Source organism: Myotis davidii, unplaced genomic scaffold (assembly GCF_000327345.1).
Source record: "Myotis davidii unplaced genomic scaffold, ASM32734v1 scaffold16, whole genome shotgun sequence".
Classification (NCBI taxonomy): domain Eukaryota; kingdom Metazoa; phylum Chordata; class Mammalia; order Chiroptera; family Vespertilionidae; genus Myotis; species Myotis davidii.
Window position 1 is genome coordinate 1393767 of NW_006287821.1, and position 7635 is coordinate 1401401.

General features: G+C 40.4%; 1 pseudogene; it reads right to left on the reverse strand.

Moving 5' to 3' along the window:
• Positions 1-4435: 4435 nt before the first annotated feature.
• On the reverse strand, positions 4436-5038 carry LOC102768517 (annotated as a pseudogene).
• Positions 5039-7635: the final 2597 nt, after the last annotated feature.

Here is a 7635-nt window from a genome sequence, read left to right on the forward strand (position 1 = left end):
TACTGTTCTTAATATGTTTGCTCACCTTCTTGGCACTATGTGTTTTAACCAAGGTCACCTCTCTGAGAAAGGTTGTTTCCACCTGGCTGGAGAACCGAGCGAGAGAACATGGCTACAGAACCTGGCTGGAGAACCTGGAGAACCTGGCTGGAGAACCTAGCAAGAGAACATGGACACAGAACTTGGCTGGAGATTGTGGCTAGAGATCCTGGCTAGGCTGCTGATCAACTGAACACTGTCTCCGTGTCATTCCTTCTTTGCCGACTCCGTCCACACCTTTGGGGACCCCTAGACCTGATGGGGTTGGACCCTGGCATAAAAACATTTGCATTTGGAAGATTATGTAGGAATAATGGAAGGAGTTGTTCTTTTTGTGAAAAAAATTCCATTACATATATAAAATACTCAGACACATTTCTCCTAGGTTAATCTGGGTGAGAATTCAGAGCCCTTCCACACAAACATATCCAACAGGACTATAAAAATATGCAAAATTGAACTTAGAAAAATCATATCTATGCTCACACATGGTTGGCAGCAGAGATGACCAGCCCTCACTGCAGGCCTCACCTAACTGTCCTCTGCCTATTTTATATTAAATAAATATAAATCTTTTCTGGTTTTGATGAATTACTGGTCAAATCTAATCTCCACCTATGTTTTTTTAAGGAGGGAAGTCAAATATAGTGTTTTAACAATCATTAAAATGTTAACTAAATTTAAATCTAGGATCTAAATTTTGATATTTTAATTTCTTTTGAATGTAAGTCACTTTTTGCAAGCGAGGCAACAGAATCAAACAAAGGCAGTCTTGCCCCCTAGGGATCCAGGCCAAGTCTTGCAATCTTTAGCAAAATGACATCATAATACAAGGTGTTCACAATAGGGTTATAAACTCTAAACAACAACTGCTTAGTTACATTTTTCCTTAGTAAACAGCCCAAAGTCCAGTCCTTAAAGGCATGATATACAGAGAATCTTGACCTATAAAGGACATAATGACTCAAATTATATGCTGGCCAACGTATTTGTGAAACAAATCAGAGCTGGCCAACAATTAGTGAACAGAGAAAGTTTTTACATTTTGAAAGCTTGCTCCAAAGTTTAAAAAATTCCTGGGTGCTGTTAATAAGAAAGCAAGTGAAAATATCATAGATGCACCACACCGATATTTGATTTTGCCAAGGTCTTCCACTAGAAATGAAGTTAAGAGATTAATGTAGGGGATAAGATACTTACATATTTTCAACATAAATCGCTTAGTAATAAGAAAGCTACATACTGCATTCTTCCATTTGCCCCAAGAACAAACTGACAAAACCATTTAAAAGAAAGAAATGCTCAGCTCTAAAAAGGGTGGTGGCAGCAACACTACCCACTACAGACTGACCTCCCATTTTCCCATACAATTAACATTGCTATTCTTTGATGATACAGGTTCATGTGGGAAAATTTGTCATAAGCTTTTGCCAGGGCCAGGAGATGGAAAATGGAGCATGTCCTAATTAGCTGTTAGTAAACTCAGTTAACATCTTTAGGATGGGCACATAGAACCTGGCCATAGCTTTGTTAGACATCTTCAAACAACAGAATTCCTTAGCCCCTTAGCCAGTTCCTGCTCAATGTCTTAAAGCTGGACTCAGTTTCATCTGACTCGTCTTAGGTCTGAGGTGGATGCTAGTCATCAAAGCCTATAATGTCATTTATGAGTAACCCTGTAGCCTTTGTTTGCATGGTAGGCGATATGCAGCTAGTAAAATCCTGGGAGGAACACCAGGATGCCATTGATCTGTAGGGGATGGCCTAGTCTGCCCAGCACTTTTTTTTTGCTGATATAGCTATTCAGGAGGGCACCCGTGATGATGAGAAAGGTGTCAATCAAAAACAGCTCTGCAGCAAGTGCTGTGATCTTATATGGGATCTCAGGAGGGCTTTTCTTAAACTGAAGGTCAATGTAGCCATCCTGCGTGCTGGAGAGTCTTGAGCACTTCATTTACCACCGGGGATTCAGTAGTTAGGTTGGTACAAGACGGCTATGACATGTCGATATAGCTACAGTGAGGGTGCGGCATCAGGCCACCAGCTCACACATGGTTGGCAGCAGAAATGACCAACCCTCACTGCAGGCCTCACTTAACTGTCCTCTGCCTATTTTGCTAAATCAAGTTTTATTGGAACACAGCAAAGCTTCTTTGTTTATGTATTGCCTACGATTTCTTTTGCACTGCAATAGCAGAGTTGAGTAGATGTATAGAGAATGTATAGCTCTAAAAACCTAAACTGTTTACTATCTGGCTCTTTAGAGAAAAATGTGCTGACCACTGATACACTATACACATATATGTGTGTATTTATGTATATATTATATCTATAGGTATATAAATTATATAGATGTATAAATATGTATTTACATAAATATACACTATAAACATATTTTAGCAGTCTACATACATACACAAACAGAAAATATAAGCATTACTGTTTACTTATTATTTACAAAGTGCCAAGCATTTTGCATGTATAGGTGCACATAATTTTAATATTTATTTGGCAGTTAATATCTTTTTGTAGAGAGGAGGAAATTGAGGCTCAGAGAGATCAAGTGACATATTCAAGATTGCACAGTGAGTAAGTAGCAGAGCGATGCCATAAACTTATGTATATGACCTAAGGGCCCAGGCTGCTTAAACTAAATGATGGTGCAGCTTCATACAGCCTTTACTGCAGGAAGTCGCATGTGGAAGAGGGCCATGGGCATTTGCAGCTACTTAGCTGTGAAGAAGGGCTCATGGAGGAGGAAGGGGTGTTTTGCTATTCAAGTTGTTAGGAAGGTGTGTGTGTGTGTGTGTGTGTGTGTGTAATGTACTATGATCACAAAGAATCCCCAGAAAGCCATCTTTTATTTGCTCTAAAAGGAAAGAACAATTCAAGCTCCCCTGTGATTGTCATAAGTTCACTCTGGCATATGTACCTGTTAGCATCTATGATCACACAGAAACTGTTAGTTTATCAATGTAACACTGAAAGTGGAAGGAAGCTAAAGACTTTTTATAGGAATTGCAGGAAATTCTGAGCAGTAATGCAATGTATATATATTTGGAAAATAATTTTTAAAATCTGCCAGAATGTAACATTACCTATGTCACCTTTTTGGTAATTTTTACAACTAGATGAAGTTTACAAATTGAAGTTCCTCCTGAAGTTCCTACTGAAGTTTGTCCCAAGGATAAACTTTTGGTATTCCAAAGTTGTAGTTAGCCATGGACAGTCATGTATGGCTCTTTCAAAGTTCTATCACTACTTTCAACAATAAAGATTAAGAAAAAAACTACCCCCACATAAAAAACAATAACAAAGTTCTATCTCTAGATTTTTAAGCATTGCATCTGAAAGAAAAAGATGAGTTTTTTAATATTTAAAATGACATATATGTGTTTAAGATAAGCTAATATTTCATTAATAGTGCTAACAGATACTAGATTTGTGCATACCACTGTGGTTAGGGCTAGTTAATTTTTATAAATCTCTAACAGTAGCCCCATTGTGTGTGTGTGTGTGTATGTGTGCTAATAAAAGGGTAATATGCTCATTAGACTGGATGTCTTCTTGGCATCCTTCCAGACAAAGCCGTAGAAGCTGTGAGGGCCAAGGGCTGGTGGCACAGGAGAGGCGGGGCAGCGCTGGTGGGCCCAGGTCAGTCCAACCCATGGTGCGTGGCCCCCTCCATCCACAGAGGTGGGTTCTGGGAGAGGTGGGGCAGCCCAGGTACCGGAGCCTCCACAGAGGCTGGACAGGGTGCGACCTCAGTGTCTCAACCTCCCACAGCTCCTCTTCCAGCCAGCCTGGCCCCAGATCGCCCCCCAGTGGGTGGGGGGTGGGGCCAGTGCTAAGAAGCAAGGGCCTAGGGTTAGCAGCCCCAGCAGCTGGCTTTGGCAGCAGCAGTGGGGTGATGGGGGTGGCGCCTTCCCCTGATCCTTCTGGTCACCTCCCACAGAGGGAGGCCACGGGAACCGGGCCTAAGCTGTCAGTAGGACATCCACTGAGGGTTCCCAGACTGTGAGAGGGGGCAGGAGGGGGCTGGCCAGGCTTGAGGGAACCACCCCAGTGCATGAATTTTCATGCACCAGGCCTCTAGTATATATTTGTAGTCTTGAATTAATTAAATATTTATTAGAGATTGAACTAACTGGAAAACCTTTAAATTGCAAGAGATGGATACACAGTGGATTCTCATTATTCATGGTTATTAGGTTCTATAAAGTAACCATGAACATTGGATTAGTAAATATCTAAGCATTGCTCCTGGGGAAATACAGGATTACGTTAAGACAGAGATTAGATGGAATTATTCAACTCCTTGGGTAACTGGTACCTTCGAGCAGATAAGGAAAATTTCTTCTACAGCCATTGGGAGAAGAAAACATCAGTAGCCAGGTTAAGATTTCAAATCTGCATTGGGAAAGAGGTTGACCTCACTTGGGATGTGGAAGAGCCCAGACAAAGGCTAGTTAGGTAATAATTGACATCTCCCCATCTCTGCTTTCAGACATTGAGTTGATTATGCTTTTTAAATACTTTATGAATTCCATCTGGATCTCTTCAGGGTCACCCTCAAGATTCCAGTGCACCAGCTTTAGCTTGTTCAAGGGTGGCAACAAAGACAGGTTTTCTTTATCCCTGCCAGAGCCTGGTTTGTGGTGTATAATTAACAGACACTGAGAATGAGTTTGTAAGAACTGCTGCAGAGCAAAGCAGGCATACCACATCTCGATTTCCTTCAGGTGACTTGGGATGTCAGCATTGAAGACGATCACCACTCTTGAGAGTCCTGCATCAGCGCTGACCAGCAAGACTCAAACTTTGGGTCGCCGCCACACTCCCATAGCTCAAATTCTCACCTTGTGCCTTTGCTGTTGCTTGTAACATGTAGGTTCTCAAGTTCCAGGATTCCCCCTTCTTGGGTTGGGTTGTAGTCAGTGATGCCAGAATATCCTGTCAGGAAGTTGGCCAAAACAGTTTTTCCACTCTGGCAGGGCCCCCCCAAAGGACCCAGGAGTTAAGCAATCCAGACAGCAGGCTCACCGGAGCCCACTCCAGCTCCCGGTGCATGTACTTGTACACCTGGTGTCTTCCTTTGTGCACTCCATTGCATCAACTCTGTAAATGTCCTGTAGGTGGTTTATTGCTCATTAATTACTAAAGCCAATAATTAAACATATATCTTATAATACTTATTACAATTTAAAAGGGATGGTAATAGCTTTATTCCAAATGCAATTAGGAAACTGAGAGATTAGAGCTTAAAAACATCTTCTTTCATGGATTTGGGATTTAAGCTAATTCCTAGCATGTGGGTGCTTAAACAAATTCATGTTCTTGCATTTGGTAAAATTTTTTCCAATAAAGATGTATATTTAAAAATGTGTGATTTTTTAGTTGAATGTGCAAAAATAAGTATGTCATGCCTTGGATCAGTCTTTTTTAGGGTGTTGAATAGGACTTTCTTTGTGTTTAGATTGTATTCAGCCAAAAGTAAAATTGTCTCAAAGCTCATGTTGAAACTCTTAAGTGCAATATTTATTGCTTTTCAAGGTTTTAAATTTATATGCAGATATACTGTTAAGAAACCTTATTTGATATTCAAGTGTTCACTTTATATCTTCCACTCCCCCGAGGACTGTTTTTACTATCAATATACACTTTCTATGTCATTTTCGTTATTACTAGTAATGCTACCAGTGGCAATACACTTTAACAGCAGTAAATAATCATTGCTGGGGAAGTTGTTTATGGTCCTAGAAATATAATACTTAAAAATATTTTTGCAGGTTTTTATTCAGACTTCATTATGTAGCAAGCTTTAATTTAAAAAAGAATAAAGGAGCCCTAGCCCATTTGGCTCAGTGGATAGAGCATCAGTCTGTGGACTGAAGGGTCTCAGGTTCAATTCTGGTCAAGGGCATATATGTGGGTGTGGGCCCGATCCCCAATGGGGGGCATGCAGGAGGCAGCCGATCAATGATTCTCTCTCATCATTGATGTTTCTATCTCCCTCTCCATCTCCCTTCTTTGAAATCAACAAAAATACGTTTTTTTTTTAAAAAAAAGATAAAGGAAAATCAAGTAGAGAAGGAACAAAAGGCAACTAAATGGTGAGCTGTTGAACATTTGGGTGATATAAACTTATGTAAATCTCAAAAGTATGAGAAAAAACAACAATCTAGCTCTCCATGGTGAAATAAGCAAGGTGGGAGCTGTCTCTTCCCAAACTGTATTTTAATGTGTTTCTATTTTTATTCTAGCCTTTTTATATAATGGTGGATAGTAATTAATTTATTTGGCATTTCTCATGCCAATGTTACTTCATGCATATCTAATATATCTTAATTAGAATTGGGAGGAATTTTCTGATATAATGGACTAACTCTAATGCAGTATTTATTGAGAGAATATAAATGTTTTCACATGATTCCCACTGCAGTTTACTAATTAATATATTCTTACTCTAGAATATCAAGAGTGATATTGGAATTTATACTAAATGAAATACCAGTAGTTTAAAAATTGGTTAATATTTATGATGGTGTTTAATGCATCCTTTATAAGGACAAATTACCCAGCAACCAGTTTTCCTTCTGAACTATATTTCTATTTTGTATTTTGTCGATTGGAAAGCTTACAAGTTGAACTGGATTTCTGTTCGTTGAACTAGCCTCAGCTCTGGAGAGTCAGGTTATGAGAATTGAATCCTAGCATGTGGGTGCTTAAATTCATGTTCTTGCATTTAGTAAAAAAGAAACTAGAATCCCCATTTTTGTGTGATTGTGCTATAAAGCTTGGCAAATTCAATATTTTTTACTGCTTTTGGTGTACATAATTACTCTATGTCAGTGGTTCTCAACTTTGGCTGCACATTAGAATCATCTGGGAATCTTTTTAAAACCCTGATTTCTGGGCCTCATCCACTGGAAATTCTGTTTGTTTGTTACTAATGTTGTGGCCCCACCCCATAACAAAGAAACAGAATTTCCGGAGGATGAAGCCCAGAAATCAGGATTTTAAAAAGATTCCCAGGTGATTCTAATGTGCAGCCAAGGTTGAGAACCACTGCTCTGTGTAATTTCTATGAGTTAACTCCATTTTTAATGCTTGGGAAAAATTGTTTAAGACTCATGTTCTGAAATGGAAACCAAGATGGCGACATAGGTTAACGCCGGAGTTTGCTGCCTCGAACAACCACTTCAAAAGTGAAACTAAAAGACGGAACGGACATCACCCAGAACCACAGGAACGCTGGCTGAGTGGAAGTCCTACAACTAGGAGGAAAGAGAAACGCATACTGACACTCAGAGGAAGTGCAGTGCTGAAGTCAAATACTGAGGTGCGGAGTGCATGTGGAGCAGGCTGGTGGCTGAGGGCGTGGTTGGCGTTTTCAATTGGGAGATAGTCGCAGACTCTGAGCTCCAGATCTGGGTGAGTCGCTAGGGACGCAGACTCAAACGGGAGAAGCGGGACTGTCTGGCCTCGGTCGGAACTCGAGGGCAGCTTTCTCTCCGAGGTTTGCAGCAGTTCCTGGGACTCTGAGAGGCAGAGCCCTAGGGACGGAACTGAGAGCAGCCATAACTGCTCGCTCAA